At 44.7% G+C, this 18,291-nt stretch overlaps 1 non-coding gene across 1 annotated transcript; it reads left to right on the plus strand.

Moving 5' to 3' along the window:
• Positions 1-16,658: 16,658 nt before the first annotated feature.
• On the plus strand, positions 16,659-16,740 carry trnal-cag (transfer RNA leucine (anticodon CAG)). The gene has a single exon. It is a non-coding gene; the product is annotated as a tRNA-Leu (tRNA).
• Positions 16,741-18,291: the final 1,551 nt, after the last annotated feature.

Below are 18,291 nucleotides of genomic sequence, written 5' to 3' on the forward strand. Positions count from 1 at the left end.
CTTCAAAATGTAGCTTTTTCTCAAATGGCAAGCTCTTCAGCTCAGTAAGCTCAGAGTGAGGAAAACAAGACTCAGTGCAAATGAGCGCATGGGCAGCAGAGTGTTGGATAGGCTCAGGATCACAGGGAAGTTGAAAATTCAAGGAGGGTCAGGAGTGTTTTAGGGCCATTCAATCTCGAGGTTACAAAGACCTAAGTCCTTTGGAACACATCCCAGAATACTTTTGCTGAACAGAAGTTTATCTGTTTCAGATTTAAACTAACAACTGAGTGTTTGGCATCAACGGCCATTTATGGAAGCTAGTTCTGAACCTTTACCACCCCTTTACCACTGTTTTTGTACAGAAGTGATTCCTAACATCTTTCTTGCACAGAATATGCTCCCAGGTTCTCAACTGAATTAGAGGAGGTTTCTATTTATCCTGCACTGGATGTCGGGGCATTGTGTGACTTAGAAAGAGCTTTGAGTTAACAATGGTCACGTAAGTCTTGTCCTAAATGGTTTTGGAAATGGCTGGTTTGGGGGCTTTGGCTAATGTTATGGTACCTGTTGGTCGATCGTACCCCTCTCATTCACCATGTCCTCCTTCCAGACCTCTCTCTTTAACCAATCCATCAACCCTAGCCATCCAGTTCAGGCCAGATCCCCTATGACCAGACCGGGTGGCAGGTTGCCTTGTGGAAGGACACAGGCGCACCATTTGGGCCTTTATGACAATCGGTAGCTTTCATAACCCCCTTTTCTGAGTGCCCAGACCTACAACTTCAACTCAATTTCACAACCTGGTCTCTCATTGAGAAATGCTAGAGTGTATTAAAGTTGGAATAACAGAGCATTCAGAAATACATGAAAGAATTAAGAAGAGTCAGCATGATTTCACAAAGTGGAAATCATAGCTAACATGGTTATTAAATTATTTTTAGGCAGAAACATGCAAGATAAAGAAGAAGGAAACCAACAGATGAAATATATTTGAAGTTCCAAAAAGCTTTTGGTAAGGTATTGTATTTGAGACTACTTCATACAGTAACAACACAAGAACCCACACTGTTGGGCATATCTATTAGTCAAGGATATTTTTTCAAGGATTGGACAATGAATTGAAGACAGAGAGTCGAATAAAGAGGGCAGTTTCATGATGGCATATTGTAACTTGTGTGTTCCCACAGAGGAATCATTGCTGGGCCCACAATTGTTTACAATATATACTAATCACCTGGAAGACAGAAGTGAACGTATTGTGGCCAAGTTCGCAGGTAACACCAAATTGATGGAAGCAAGAAGTGGGGATGATACAACGAAACTACAGAGGGATAGAAAAAGGATTAGCAAGCAGATAAAATCTCAGTGGGTGGAATATAATGCGGGAAAATTGAGGTTTATGTATTTTGGCACGGTGACTCAGTGATTAGTACTGCAGCCTCACTGCGCCAGGGACCCGGGTTCGATTCCAGCCTCGGGCAACCGTCTGTGTGGAGTTTGCACATTCTCCCTGTGTCTGCATGGGTTTCCTCCGGGTGCTCCGGTTTCCTCCCACAGTCCAAAGATGTGCAGGCTAGGTGTATCGGCCATGATACATTGCCCATAGTGTTCAGTGGTGTGTGGGTTAGAGGGTGATTGGTCTGGGTGGGATGTTCCAAGGGGCGGTGTGGACTTGTTGGGCCGAAGGGCCTGTTCGCACACTGTAGGGAATCTAATCTAATCTAATCTACATAAAACTAGGAGAGGTGACTGTTATTTTCACGGGAAAAACACTGCAGAAAGCTGCATTACAGAGAGAATTGTGGGACATTGTTCTTAAAAGACAAAAAAGCGACCATCCAGGTTTGGGGTAATCTGGAAGGTAAATAGGCAGTTGACCTTTTTTTCAAGGGAATGGGGTTGGCTTATTAAAACGGTATATGACGCGAGTCAGATCACACCTGGAATGCTGCGAATGGTTTGAGTCCCCATACTTTTAGAATGGCAGTTCAGGGAATTTTAACACGATTGATCCTGGACAAGGGGAGAAATTTTTTCAGGAGATGAGATTGAGCAGATTACTCCTGTACTCATTGCAGTTTAGAAGAATGAGACAAGATATTACTGAAAGACAGAAGATTCCATTGGGCTTGACAGGATAGACTCAAAGAGATTGGTCCTCCTTTTTTGACAGTCGAGGATCAGAGTAAGGAATCATCTTATCAGACTGAGATGTGGAGGAATTCCTTCTCTTGGGGTGTACTGAATCTGTGCAATTCATTACTGCAGATCGCTGAACAGGCTGGCTGCTCAGTGTATTCAAAGCTGAGATAAGGTATTTTCATCAAAAACGGAATCAAGCGTTGGGGGATAAGGTAGGAAAGTGGTGTTTCGGATTATCATATCACCTCTGATCTCATTGAATACTGAGAGCAAACTCGATGGGCTGAATTACCTACTTCTGCTCCTACATAGTGTCGTTTTTTTTCCTATCTTCTGTCTTTACACTTGCTTTCTTTTTTTCAAACAGTTTCACAGCATATTAGAAGGGAATGATTTGCAAAGAGGAGACTTAAAACCAAGTATCACTTCAGGATCTGATAGAGTTGCCAATTTATTGTATCCTGGATAGCATTGAAATTTGAACATAGAAGGAAAAAGCACCATTCACAGCAGGGAGAAATCGTACACGTCATTTACGTGTGGTCAAGGCTTCAGCAGATCAGCCGCCCTGTTAGAACATAACTACAGCTGCACTGGGGAGAGGCCATTCATCTGTTCCAACTGTGGGAAAGGATTCACTCAATCATCCAACCTGCTGAAACACCAGCATGTTCACACAGAGGAGTAACTTTTTAAATGCCCAGAATGTGGAAAGTGCATTAAAAGCTCAAGGGCACTGATATCCCATCAATGTATTCACGAAGACGAGGCAGGCTTCATGTGCTCTCACTGTGAGTCTGCTTTCAAGCAACTATCCACCCTCATTGAACACCAGTGGATTCACAGTGGGGAGAGGCCACTCACATGTTCAGGATGTGGGAAGACACTTTCTCAAAAAGCAATTCTGCTGAGTGACCAGCACGTTGAAACAGAGGAGAGACCTTATAAATGCCCAGACTGTGCCAAGTGCAATAAAAGCTCTGGGATCCTGACATTCCATCAATGTGTTCGCAGTGACGAGAGGCCCTTCAGATGCTCTCACTGTGGGGCTGGGGTTCAGACAATCATGTCCCCTCCGTAATCACCAGTGGATTCGCACGGTGGAGAGACCATTCATCTGCTGACAATGTGGGAAGGCATTCACTTAGAAATCCAACCTGCTGAAATACCAACAGGTTCACACAGAGGAGAGACACAATAAATGCTCAGGCTCTGGGACGTGCTACAAAATCTCTGCCGACCTGGTGAGCCATCAATGTGTTCACACTGATGAGAAACTGTTCAGGTGGCCTCACTGTGGGGCTGGGTTCAACTGGTCATCCCAACTCACTATAGCAATGATCTCACACAGGGGAAGGGGCTGTTCACCTGAACTGATTGTGGGAAGAGTTTCACCGTGAAATTCAACATGCTGAAATACCAGTGAGTTCATGAGTAATGACAATGAATAATATTTGAAGCCAAGTTTAATCTCAGTAACATGTGAGAACAGTATTTGCATTTTGCCCCTCTGTCCTTGATCTGATGCACAAGGTTCTTCAACTTTGGAATGTGCTTTCACTGTGATCAGTCCCTGGCTCAGGTTAAATGAAGACAAACTTGCATAAATACAACATACTGGATTGGTACCTCATTCCTCACAACATAAGGATAGGGAGAGGCTGGGCCATGGAAAGATACAGCATGAGATATATTCACCCCTCTGTTCCTCGCATCACTCAGATAGGGGTAAGCTAATTGCAGGTTATAGCTTGATGCACTAACCCCTCTATTCTCTAAATCAATGGGACATAAAAGATGGGTCCTCGGTGTCTGAGAGAGAGAATGCACTCTGAACCGTATCTCATATCAGGGATAGTGTGAGATATGATCACAAACGAATCTTCGGTCACATACAAGAGGAAGATCGTTAACAAAATCGAGTCATAGAGATATACAGCATGGACACAAACACTTCAGTCCAACTTGGCCATGCCGACCAGAAATCCTAAATAAACCTAGTCTCATATTTGGCCTATATTCCTCTAAACTCTCCTTATTCATATCCCCATCCAATTGTACCAGCCTCCATCACTTCCTCTGGCAGCTCATTCTGTTCATGTACCTCCCTCTGTGTGAGAAAGGTACTCCTTAGTTCCCTTTTAAATCTTTCCCTTCTCATCTTAAACCTATGTCCTCTAGCTTTGGACTCCCACAGCCTGGGGAAAAGGCCTTTTTTTTATCCTATCCATGACCTTGTGATTTAAAACACTTCTTTCAGTTCGCCCGTCAGCTTCCAGGGAAAATAGCCTCAGTTGATTCAGCCTTATTTTCTAGCTCAAAGCCTCAAACCCTGGCATCAGCCTTGCAGATCTTTTCTGAACGCTTTCAAGATTCACAACATCCTTTCTAGAGGAGGAAGCCCGGAATTACACACAGTCTTCCAATAGTGGCATAATCAACGTCCTGTACAGCCACGACATGACCTCCCAACTGATATACTCAATGCAGTGACCAAAACTAGCATACCAAATGTCTTTTTCACTATCTTATCTACTGTGACTCCTCTTCCAAGGAAAGATGAGCCTGTACTCCAAGGACTCTTTGTTCAACAGCACTCCCCAGGACCTTACCATTCAGGGTGTAAGTCCTTGTCTGATTTGCCTTTCCAAAATGTAGATTCTCATATTTATCAAAATTAATCTTCAGCTGCCACACCTTGGCCTGTTGACCCATCTGAGAATGATTTCCTTGTACTCTGACGTCACCTTTTTACCGTCACCGTTATCCACTAAACTGCCAGTTTTGATGTCATCTGTAAACTTACTAACCATAATTCCTAAGTTCACCTGCAGATCATTTATATACGTGACTAAAAGCTGTGGACCCACCACCGATCCTTGTGCCATGCTGCTGGCCACAGCCCAGTCTGAAAAACAAACCTCCTCCACCACCCCTTCTTCTATCCTTGAGCAACTCTGTATCTAAATAGTTAATTCTCCACCTATACCATGTGATCTCACCTTGCTAACCAGTCGACCATGAGGTACCTTGTCAAACTCCTTACTGAAGCCCATATTGATCATGTCCACTGTTCTATCTTCATCAATCCTCTTTGTTACTTATTCCAAAAAACGGTCAAAGATTTCCCATGCACAATGCCATGTTGGCTAACCCTGTTTAGCCCTTGCCTTTCTAAATCCATTAAAACCCTGTTCCTCAGGAATCCTTCCAACAACTTTACCACCACTGATTGTCAGGCTCGCTGGTCTATTGTTCCCTGACATTTTCTTATCACATTTCTTAAACAGTAGGACCATATTGGCCAACCTCCAGCCATCTGGCACCTTTCCTGTACTTATCGATGATACAGTTATCTCAGCAAGGGGCAAAGCAATCACTTCCTTAGCTTCCCATAGACTTCGAGGGTAGACTTGATGAGGTCCCGGGGATTTATCCACTTCCTTCTTTGTCGTATGGACATTTTATAAGATATTTCATTATTTCCCCATGTTCTATATCTCCTATATCCTTCTCCATAGTAAACACTGATGGAAAATTCTCACTTAATATCTCCCCTATCTCCTGCTGTTCCACACATTGGTGGCCTTGCTTATCTTTAAGGAGACCCATTCTTTCCCCAGTTACCCTTTTGACCTTAAAATATTTGTGGAAACCCTTTGAATTCTCCACAACCCTAATTTCCAAAGCTGTCTCATGTCCCCTTTTTGCTCTTCTGAGTTCCCACTTACATACACTCCTACTGCCTTTATACTCTGCTCAGAAACCACTTGATTCTACTGTCTATACCTGACATATGCTTCCTTCTTATTCTTGGCCAAAACCTCAATTTCTCTCGTCACCCAGCACTTCCTACACCTACCAGCCTTGCCTTTCACACAAACAGGAACATATTGTAACTGGACTCTCGTCATCTCATTATTGAAGACCACACATTCTCCAGCCGCCCCTTTACCCTCGAACATCCTCCCCCACAAAAAAATTGAAAGTTATTGCCTAATACTATCAAAATTAGCCTTCCTCCAATTCAATACTTTCACTTTTAGATCCGGTCTATCCTTTTCCATCACTACTTTAGACCTCATAGAATATGGTCACTGACACCAAAATGCTCCCCTGCTGACACCTCAGTCACCTGCCCTGCCTTATTTCACAAGAGTAGGTCAAGCTTTGCAACATCTCTTGAACGTACATCCACATACTGAATCAGATTTTTTTTTGTATGGGCTTAACCAATTACTCTGCATCCAAGCCCTTAACACGATGACAGCTCCAGTCTGTGTTTGGAACGTTAAATACCCCCTTCCATAACCAACTATTATTCTTGAAGATAACTGCAATTTTCTTACAACTTTGTTTCTCACTTTCCCACTGACTGTTTGGGGGTCTATACTTCAGTTGCAGGTAGGTAATCATCCCTTTCATATCTGTCAGTTCCATCCACATAACTTCCCTGAATGTCCTCTCTGGAAAAACCTCCCTAAATACAGCTGTAATGTTATCCTTCATCAAAAATGTCACTCCCCCTTTTCTCTTGTTCCTCCCCCCACCCCCACTGTGATCCTTCCTTTAGCATCTCTACCTTGGAATATTAAGCTACCATTCCTGTCCATCTCTGAGCCACATGTCTCCAATTGCTGTGATCTCCCAGTCTCATTTTCCGAACCATGCTCCGAGTTCATCTGCCTTACCTGTTAGGCCTTTTTCATTGAAATAATCTACTTTGTTCATGCCTGCCCTGTCTGTTTGACTTATTGTTTTTCCCAACTGTACCAGCCTCAGACTGATCTCCTTCTTCTCTATCTCCCTGGTTCCCAAAACCATTTTGCCCGTGACTGGTTTAAATCTTCCTGAGCATCTCGAGCAAATCTCCCTGGCAGTACATTAGTCCCCTTCAAATTCCGGTGCAATCCATCCTTCTTTTACAGGTCACTTTTACTCCAGAAGGTATTCCAATGATCCAAAAATGTGAACTCTTTTCCCCTGCGCAAGTTCCTCAGCCACGTATTCATCTGCTCTTTCTTCCTATTCCTCCCCTCACCAGCTCGTAGCACTGGGAGTGTTCGAGATATTTCTAAACTTGAGGATCTAATTATTAAAATCCTGCCCAAATTCCTATATTATCTCCCCAGAATCCTGTCCATTTCTGTTCCTATGTCTTTAATTCTTATATGTGAAATGACCCACTGCTGATCCCTCTCACCTGTGAGAATATTCTGCACCCTCTCCAAGATATGCATGATTTTGGGACCAAGGAGGCAACACACCATTCTGATATCTCACTGTCAGCTGCAGAAATGTATGTCTGTGCCTCTGCCTAGACAGACCCCATCACATTCTGTGGCCTGGAAACTAGTGTCACATTATAGGCAGTCTTTGCATCAGGAACCTTTCTGTCAGTGCTGCAAGATAGTGATAGCCACAGGAGACTCCTGCACTACCTGTCTCTGCCTCACTTTCCTGGTGGTCACCCAACTACCTGACTGCATCTTTGGTTTATCTCCCTCCCTGCAACTGCTATATATCATATCCCCTCGCTCCTGCAAATTCCTCATTGCCTCTCAGTGCCACTCCAGCCTGTCCATGTGATCCGATAGGTTTAAGAACCAAGCACACTTTCTGCAGACATAAACATCAGTAACATTGAAACTCTTCCCAATCTCCCACATCTGACAAGAAGAATACGTTACTCTATGGAAGGCCATTTTTGCATCTAAACGATGTACAGACCCAGAAAACAACTTTCTGCTTTGAAAAAAAAACAAACACTGCTGCAGGCTGGTTTAGTCAGTAAATTTTCATATTTTTTAAAATTTAAACAAGTGACAGATCTCTATAACAATATTTTTAAAAGGAACTCTACTCACTGTTGATTAGCCGAAGAAAAAACAGTAAATTTACACTTTAAAAAGTCCTGTGCTATTACTTGCCACCCATAGGTTCCTCCATGGTCAGATGCAAATTTCATTGTTTGTTTATTTTTGTTAGAATGATCTCTGATCCCCAGCAATACATGAAAGCAGGCAGCAAAGGCGGGACTGTGCAGGTTACTGCTGGGTCAGACAGTAGTGTCGGATTCTCTCTCAGATTGAATCACTTTCCATGTGGTCACTCTTGAGCTTTAGACAGTTGCCTGGATCGGAGGGAACTTGGAAATTGGGGAATGGATTTTTCAGCAGCAATTGAAGACAATGGCTTTGATTTGCTAACGTTAAAATGGAGGATATTCCTGGACTGGGGTAATGGAAAGGGAGGGTGTTGTTGCAGATCTGGTTACTGTCAGTGGGTGTGGGAAAACTAACAGTGCTTTTAGAGGATTCCATCAGTGGCAGTATGTTGATGAGAAATTGGAAAATCTAAGGATATATCCTTGGGGACAGCAGGTACAAGTAGAGCAAAGGATGTTTGCAGATAGATCAGTTGTCTGTGAAGATGGTCGGGGACAGGGTTATTTCTGAGGAAGTTGCTGAAAGTGAATATAAAGGAGTGAGGGATAAAACAAGAATAGAATGACGGGATTATTATAATACCAGTGACCATGGGGCAGTTGGATTATTGTCAGTTTAGCTGGAAATATTTGGGAGACATGTCCATGTATCGAAAATCTGACAAGCGAGAGCCAGAGAATGCTGGCTGGCAATAACAAAATCTTGGTTTTGTTTCTGGCTGTGCCCGAAACACCCAGCCTCCCATTTATCAGCCGAATGTGCTTAGCAACTGCATCACATTCCTCCCCTCACTAGCTAGTGGCACTGGCAGTGTTCGAGATATTTCTACACTTGAGAATCTAATAGATGTGCACACAATCGGTAGGATGTTCAGTTCAGTGTTTCGTTGCCTCCTATGTTAAACGTTCATGGCTGCAAATTGTCTGGATCAAAATTTATCCATTTCCCAAAAATCACAGTTGAACGACTGAATGGCTGCAAAGTTGAACATTACAGGGGCTTCACTATTTCGAACTGCAATATTTCAAATATACATTAGTTACCATCTTCATCGAGAATGTAAGATGGCCATGTTCAGGTCCAACGAAAGTGATTCTTTTCCAATGAAGAGAGGAAAAGGTGATAGAAAATACAGAAAGGCCATGCAATAATTCCAGAATGGAAAGGATTTTCTGACCAGAATTGACTGGGATTTTCATCCGTCAACCCTCAACAACGATATTTGCAGATGAAATCAAAGGCAAGAGGCGATTGCGAGCAGAAAACTTGAAGGTAACCATGTGAGTGGATAACTGATGGATTGGGAATCCACTGGGTTCGCTCATGTGTAGGTTTGAATCCTGAAATCTGTAGTACTGCTGCTTTCATAAAACGAGTGCCCGCAAGGTGCTAATGACACAAACACATTGCAATTTCTCGTGGTATTTTTGAGGAAGTTTGCAAACTGCAGGATCCCCTTAACCAGGCAGTGATATTGTTTTGCTTTCATTTGTTACATTTTCATTTCAATTCCCCCAGCATGTGAGAGGCTCATGGTTAGAAACAACAAATCTGTTTTGATTCAAGAAAGCGATGAAAATGCAAGACACAAGCCTTCAGGTCATGAAACAATTCACAAATGGGTATAATTTTCATCCCGCAAACAACTGAGGTATCCATCTGCATCCTCACAACTGCGATATTCGCCAACAAAATCCAATGCAAGAGACCATGCTCGCTGAATCACGTATTTGTGGGCGAGTGATTAAGGTGATGGATTTGAAAGCCCTTGGTGTTACCCCCCCCCCGCCGGGTGCAGGTTGTAATCCTACCGAATCCAATCTGCTCTGCTGTCGCTTTGCTGAAGCACAGGTCTGTCCTGTTAATGGCTAAAGCAACCCCACTTTCATTTTCTCAGTGCCGTTCGAGGAAGTTTGCTGCCTTTAATACTGCCAGGTTCGTAAGTGTTCCCTGTGATTTCTGGCTGTTTCTCAAACCCGAGGGATTTTAAACCTCAGTGTCTGTGTTCTTCTGCGTGCCTCAATGAGTGCCACTTGTCTGAACTGCTGAACACTTTGTTACTGTCCAAAACTACCCATGTAGATCAGTTTTCTGGCTTTGCATTATAATTGAGCTCAGAAATAAAAGAAAGCTGGTTTACAAAACATCAAAGGACATTTTCCTCTTTCTGCCTACCATGTTTGCCAAGAGCACAAGACGGCCACGTTTCGAAACAACAAAGCGTATTCTTTCCTAATAAAAAGAGGAAAGAGTAACAGAGAATGCAGAAAGGCCATACAATATTTCTGGAATGGTAAGGATTTTATTCCATGAATAGACTGGGATTTTTATCCACCAACGGTCAACAGCGATGTTTGGAATGAAATCCAATGTAAGAGGTGACTGCGAGCAGCAAACTTGCTGCAATCTGTGGTGATGCTGCTTTCAAGAAGTGTTCCCAATGGGCCAATGGCACAAACACACTCGCAATTTCTCATCCGAGATCGTACCAACTGCCAATGTCAGAGAAAACACAGTGTGGAGCTGGAGGAGCATAGCACGCCAGGCTGCATCAGAGGTGCAGGTAATGTATGTCAGTGTCAGTGTGTGGGTGGAGGGGGACTGGTTGGGCCTGTGGTAGAGGAAGAAGCGGAGGGCTTTTAGACCAATCATGTGGGGAATGTAAGTGTACAGGGATTGGACGTCCATGGGTAGGATGAGATGATGAGGGCCAGGGAACAGGAAGTGTTGGAGGAGGTGGAGGGCGTGGGTGGTGTCCGAGACATACGTGGGGAGCACCTGGGCAGTAGATGAGAGCTAGGTAAACTCAAGCTAGACTACAGCTCCTGATATGAAGCTTCTCACAAGAATGTGATCCTGTATTCCCAATTCTACCACCTCCACCGCATCTGCTCCCCAGACGAGGCATTCCACTGCATAACATCCCAGATGCCCTCTTATTGCAAGGACTGAACCTTTGCCCCTTCAGTGGTCGAAAATGCTCTTGACTGCATCTCTTGCGTTTCCTGCATGTCTGCCCTCACATCCCCTCCCCTGAACAATAACAAAGACAGAATCCCCCTTGTCCTCACATATCGCCTCAATAACTTCAGCATCCAATGTATCATTCTCCACCAAATCTGCCACCTGCAAACCAACCGCACAATTAAAGATATATGTCCCTCTGCAACCCTGTCTGCCTTTTACAGGGACCACGCTCTCCACGACTCCCTCGTCCGCTCCACACTCCCACCAGCCTCACCAACACTGGCACCTTTCCCTGCAACCACAGGAAGTGCTACACCTGCCCCTACACCTCCCCCTCACCCACATCCAAGGAACCAAAAAACCCTTTCAGATTAGATGGAGACTCACCTGCACATACGTCAATGTGTTCTATTGCATCCGTTGATCCCAATGTAGCCTCTTCTACATTGATGAGGCCATGGGGAGTCTCAAGACCACTTTGTTTAGTACATGCTCTCTGTTCGCGATAAACAACAACACTTTTCAGTCGCAAACCATTTTGACTCCCCCTCCCACACCCTGGATGACATGTCCACCACGGGCCCCCTCCAGTTTCACAACTTTGCCACCCAGAAACTGGAGGAGCAGCATGTCACATTCTGCGTTAGTAGCTTACAACCCAATGGTCTCAAAATGGGCTTAAACAGTTTCAAAATCTCCCCACCCCCAGCCTCATCCCATGACCAACCCTCCCTCTCATCCCTGCCTCCTTGACCTGACACAACCTGTCCATCTTCTCTCCCACCTATCTGCACCTCCCACCTCACTGACCAATCCCCACCACTGCCCACCTGCTCTCACCTATCATCATCCCACCTCCCTTCCCCAGCCCCAGCCCTCCCCGCTCTGTTTATTTCCCAGCTCCCTTCCCCCTCACCCGCTTCTGAAGAAGGGTCAACCTTCCTGCTCCTCTGATGCTGCCAGGCCTGCTGTGCTTCCCCAGCTCCTCACTGTTATTTATGGCTGCCAAGACCTGGTTTATTAAGCCCCAGGTCTGTCACTCAAACCCCTCTGTCTTTCCAAATCCCAGTACATCCAGCATGTTCCCAGCTCTCACTACCTGCAATAACCCCCCCAACCCCACCCTCCCCCCACTCTCTGCCCTGCCACCTGGTACAGAGTAAACCAAGAGGCTTCCTTGTTAGATTAAAGGGGAAAGCGGGGTGGGAGGAGGTGTGAGAGAAAGCAGCAACTCAAAATTTCAGTCTAACGACTCCTGCCTGACCCTCCGCACCCCCCTCACACATTCACTCTGTGTCTCTCACACTCATTCATGCATGAGCACACACTCACACAGACGCACACACACACATACATACACACACGCACACACACAAATTGGCCGCAGACCTGATATACATAGAGAGATAAACCAGCTACATCACCCTTTTATTCACTCAGAGATAATAAGAACTATCGATGCTGGGGTCAGAAATAACACGGAGTGGAGCTGGAGGAGCACAGCATGTCAGGCAGCATCAGAATATTTGTCCCACTTTCTCATTGAAACTTCACCAGAAAAAGCTGGGATTTATCTGATTGACAGAAACTGTGTTAAAGATGGTTGAACTCAGGGCAGTGTCAATTCATGCACAAATTTTGTATCTGTGGGCTGTATTTCTGTCTGGCTGTGTGTTTGTATGTATGTGCCAGATGTTTCTTATGCAGGTTTATATTTCTGTGCATCTGTCTATGTGTCAGTGAGTCTGCATGCATACATTTGTCTGTGTGTATATGTGTGTCAGTATGTCTGCATTTCTATGTTTCTATGTGCATAGGTGGGTCAGTGTGACTGTCTCTGTGTTTGTTAGTTTGTCTGTGTGTGTGTGTCATTGAGTATGTATGCGTGTGGATCAGTGTATCTGCATGTGACTATCTTTCTATATGTGTATGTGTGTGCCTCTGGATATTTGTCTCTGTGTATCTGCAAGCTTGTGTTGCCGTGTGTTTGTCTGTGTGTGCCAGTATCTGTCTGCATGTGTATGTCTCTCTGTGTATATGTGTGTCAGTGTGCCTGTGTGTGTCTATGCCAGCATGGCTGTTTGTGTATGTGTTTTTGTGGGTCTGTATGTGTGTGTTTCTGTTTATCAGGGTGTGTGTCAGTATCTGCTTTTATGTCTGTCTCTCTATCTGTATGTCTCTGTGTCTATGTATATATGTGTGTGTGTAGCAATGTATCTGTGTGTGTCTCTGTCTCTGTGTGTATGCATGTGTATCACTTTGTCACTCTTTGATTGAGTGAGTGAGTGTGTGTGTATGTGTGTGTTAGTTTATACGGGTTTGTGTATCCTATATTTGTGTGCGTCTCAGTGCAGCAGGCTGTCTGTTGTTTTGGGATGTATCATTTGAAAATAGGGCTAGCCACCATCCCACTGTCTCTCAGTCTGTACCTCTTGTGTTTAAAGTGATACAACGGTCATGTTGATGTGTGTGCATACGTGTGTCTCTGTGTGTTTGTGTCTGTATGCTTATCTTTATCTTCGGTGGGACTTAGTGGACGGAAGTTGAAGTGAATGAATGAATGAAGTAATTAATTAAAAAGTGATTAATCAAGTCTCACCCTCCCTCTCGTGTTTAAAGTGATACAATATCACCCTCTGGCGGACGCCTCTACACAAGTGGCAGAATTTTTTTTGGAGAAAACAACGGGGCCTGTGAATCCTGTTGCAGAGATAGTAGGAACTGGTGATGCCGGAGAATCTGAGATAACACGATGTGAAGCCGATGAACGCAGCAGGTCAAGCAGCACCAGCGGAGAGGGAAAACTTGACATTTCGGGTCGGGACACTTCTTCAGAAATGGGGGAGGGGAAATTGATTCTGAAATAAATAGGGGGACGGGGGAGCAGGTAGAAGATGGATACAAGAGGTTGCAGTGGGAGAGGGATGAACTGAGTTTTTTTTTTCGAGGGACGAGGGTAACATCTTTAAGGAAGGCATCCTAGTTTGCAGTTGTTTCGTGCTTTAAACAATGTCTTTGTACACACAGAGCAGTCTTGGCCGATCGATGTTGCCCCTTAAATATGAGCAGAAGGAGAGATGAACAAGCCCACTGCTGGTCTCATACCCTTCACTTGTGAATACTTTTCCCAATTAGGATCTGAGAGAGTAGATTACAAAACAATACAAATTGCCGAAAGTGCAATAAAATTAACCATGTCTTCTTACAAAACGGCTCACGTAAACGTGTCTAGATACAGTTGCAGAAGAAAGACTCTATTTAATGTGTATAATGTCAGGAAAACTGTCCAAAGTCAAAACATTTCCACATTTGCCGAGGGAACACATACATTTCTGAACATGAGCATGTTTTACTCTGAGGAGCTTCAGCATAATTAGAATCCTCTCTACACCAGCACAGCGTGAATCTGTGTGTGTGCGCCTGCGTCTGTTGACGCTGCCGTGAGCTGCTCGCTCCCTCTGACTGAACCCGTGATGGTTTTCACGCGCTACCTTCCCCTCTGCATTAGCGTGCGGCGGCCAGCAGAGGGAACCAATGCATTACTTTGAACAAAAGGGAGCAATTGAGAAGGAGCAGTAAACTTCTACTTTCTCTCTCCAACTGGTTCCATCCCTTTCTCCCTCTCTGTATCAGCGTTTGTATGTGTGCGTATGTGTGTCAGTGTCTGTATGCAGATGTTTGTCTCAGTGTGTGTCTCTGTGTCTGTGTGCTTCTGTCTCAATGTGTGTCTGTAATGGCTGTGTCTTTGTGCCTGTGGCTCTTTCCAGTGGGCTATCTGTTGTTTTGGGGGTGAATCCATTGAAACGGGGTTACCTCCCTTCCCTGCTTTCTCTCTGTCTGTCCCTCTTGAGTCTCAAATGATACAATGGTCACGTTGACATATGTCTGCATATGTGTTTGTATCTGTGTTTTTTTTTCCTGGTTGCAATCGGACTCACTGGGGATCCAGGTTCAAATCCTGCCACAGCAGATGGTCACATTTGAATTGGAGAAGATACCTCGAATTAAGAATCTAATGATGACTATGTTGAGGTTGGATGGCTCACCGAGCTGGTTTGTTGTTCTGCAGACGTTTCATTACCGTGCTTGGTAACATCCTCAGTGCAGCTTCTGATGAAGTGTCGGTGTGTTTTCCCACCCGGTTTTTAAACTCTTGGGTCTGTTCCGATGGATTGCCTCACTTCCGGGTTTCCTCCATCGTGGAATGTATATGGGGTTGAGTTAATGTGTTTGTTAATAGCCTGCTTCGTGCAGTGCCATGCTTCCAGGAATTCTCGTCTTTGCCTGCCCCAGGATCTTGGTGTTGTCCCAGCTGAAGTGGCGGTTCTACTTGTCCATGTGGATTGAGATGAGTGAGCATTGTTCGTGTCTTTTTGTAGCCAGTTGTTCAATGATAATGAATATCCAAAGAACTGGGTCAGGAGATGCCTACAGGAACAGCATCAGAAAGATTCTACACGCCCCCGACACACTCATCACACTACCCTACATCAGGAACACGTCAGAACTCACCACAAGACATCTAAGGCCACTGGGCATCAGGGTGGCACACAAACCCACATCAAACCTACAAGTGACCACCCGAACTAAAGACCTACTCCCCACCATGGACAGGACCAATGTCATCTACAAAATCCCCTGCAGAGTCTGTGAGAAACACTACGTTGGACAAACGGGAAGGAAACTAGCAACAGTAAGAGAACACCAACCCTAACCCTGACTTAATCATTCAGCAGGATGTGAAATGCTGGTAACTCAGGCACGAGAGCTTTTCACTTCTTGAACGAAAAGCAATTGCATGCTGTGAGTATCACCGTGACATCTCTGATCATATTTTACATTCAGAAACTGCCTTTTGTGAAACTCTAAATAAGCACCGTTGAATTTTGTAAATTTTACTCAGTTGCTGTTCCTTGTCTCCCACTCCGGTTTCCAAATCAGCTGGCTGTCACCTGAAATTAGTTCATGTCCAGGATTGGAAAGCTGCACAGAGAAACGTTGGGGTAAGGAGAAAGGCAAGCAAGATGGCAGCTCGTAGCTGCACCGAGGTTCGAATAGCCTCCCAATGTGATTTGTCGTTCTTGAATTCTAATGCTGGCTCAGTTTTTCAGGCAGAGGGTTATCTTTCAGCCACTTACACTGCAAAACTGGTGTGTAAGTCTAAGTATGCTGCACGGTGTGAACTGGTGCACGATCTGCTCAGCTTGGTGCATTTCCCCAGTAGCCCGGTGGTTTTCACATTATGTGTTGACGCCAGAGTTGTTCAGTTTCGAACAAAGGGTGAAATCATTCACCATCGTGAAAGTCTAAATTCCAGAAATGCCGTGCGGTTCATATTTTCTTTATCCAAGCATAACTGTATACACTTTCTCCCAGGCACATTACATTTGTTGCCTAATTGAGTGTCACAAGGTGCTCTCAGCTTTCTGTTGATTTTTGATTTGATCGAGCTGTTGTCAGCATCTTGTGGGAAAAGAACGTTTTAGTTAGGCACTGCCCGGCAGCTAAGAAAATGGATGAACAAGACAGGGATCCTTGAAGTCTTTCCTTGTGCCTTTGCTTTTGTTGTTTTGCAGTAACAACATCAGAAAGAATCATATTTGTCCCTCCTGTATGGGTGGTCGTGTGGCCGAGCGGTCTAAGGCGCTGGAGTCAGGTTCCAGTCTCCTCGGAGGCGTGGGTTCGAATCCCACCGCTGCCATTATGGTTGGCTGTTCTGCTGAAGCTGGGTAGGGAAGACCTGTGTTTCAGTTGAAAGTAACAGAAGGCAAGGTTTTGTTTCTAATCAATGCACAATGCAGGTGAGCACAGAACATCTGCTCCTCATTTTCATCGCGTAACAGGATCAGTTTCATTATGGAAATGGAGAGAGCAGACAACCTTCGGTCTACCTCGCCAATATCGACCAGATATCCTAAATTAACGCAGCTCCATTTGCCAGCATTTGGTCAATATCCCTCTAAACCCTCCCGATTCACACACACATTTGGATCCCTTGGAAATGTTGTAATTTTACCAGGCTCCACCAATTCATCTGGCAGTTTAATGCATACATGCACCACTTTCTGGGCAAGAAAAAATGGCCCTCAGGTCGCTTTTAAATTGCTGCCCCTCACTTTAATTGTACACCCTCCAGGTTTTGACTCGCCCACCGTGTGATAAAGACCTTGACTACTCATCCTGCCTATATGCCTGATGCTTTTATAAACTTCCGCCAGGTCGTCCCTCAGCCCCCAACCCTCCAGGGAAAACTGCCCCAACCTATTCAGCATCGCCGTACGGTCTGAAACCTGCAACCCCGGCAACGTCCATGTGAATATTTTCTGGGCAGGTTTACATGATATCTTTTATTTTTCAATAGTGCCAATAATGCTGGACTACTTTGATCTGTTCGTAAAAAGAGACGTGAAGCGTTGAACAGCTGCAAATTTGAATGCTGTAGGAAGGCCAGAGTGCAGGGCAAAGCCGGGGCTGTGTTCCTGTAGTGTAGTGGTTATCACATGCACTTCAGCGCGAAAGGTTCCCGGTTCAAAGCCGGGCGGAAATAGTGGTGTTCCTCTTTTACAGCGATTGGTTCCTGGATGGACGTGGAGTGAGCTTTCTCGTTTGTTGTTCTCATCAGCCAACCTTTCTCTAAATGAAGTCGCCCATATCTGCTTTTGTTGTGGTCGGGAGGATCATTCTATTTCATTGCAGTGTGAATCTTTGTTAAATTTCGCTCCTTCCTGGCCATGAATGTGCGGAGGTGGTCACCGCTTTTAGAGTGCATTTAGCGTGCCCTAATCCTTTCTGTAGTGGAGTAGTGTCACCTTTGCTTTTCGTGCAAAAGCGCTCCAGCCCAAAGTCAAGGAAAAGCCTAATTGTCCCACGTCGCAGTGCACTGCGAATTCCTCTCTGTCAAGTACATCTCAAAGTAGTCTCTGTATGTCCTAGTTCCGTCAGAATCTGCCATGTCTCAAAGTGCATGAAACTAAACCAGAAGCCCTCAGTCACATTTTGGAGTAGAGAAACATGTTTGCATTTATTAGCAGCGAACACAATAGCGACTTATTCAGTCCACAACAGGAGTGAAGGGATTTACAAGCTCAGACCAACCTCATGACACTTGCTCTCGCAGAATCACGAGCATTAACGTATCCTCTCAAGTCAAAGACATGCTGGCATTGAAACTGAGGAAATGCAAGACAAGCTACCAATTGATATAGCATCCATTCATTTTTTTCTTTATATCAAGGAGGAGCAAGAAAGTCTA

Source organism: Stegostoma tigrinum, unplaced genomic scaffold (assembly GCF_030684315.1).
Source record: "Stegostoma tigrinum isolate sSteTig4 unplaced genomic scaffold, sSteTig4.hap1 scaffold_118, whole genome shotgun sequence".
Taxonomy (NCBI): Eukaryota; Metazoa; Chordata; class Chondrichthyes; order Orectolobiformes; family Stegostomatidae; genus Stegostoma; species Stegostoma tigrinum.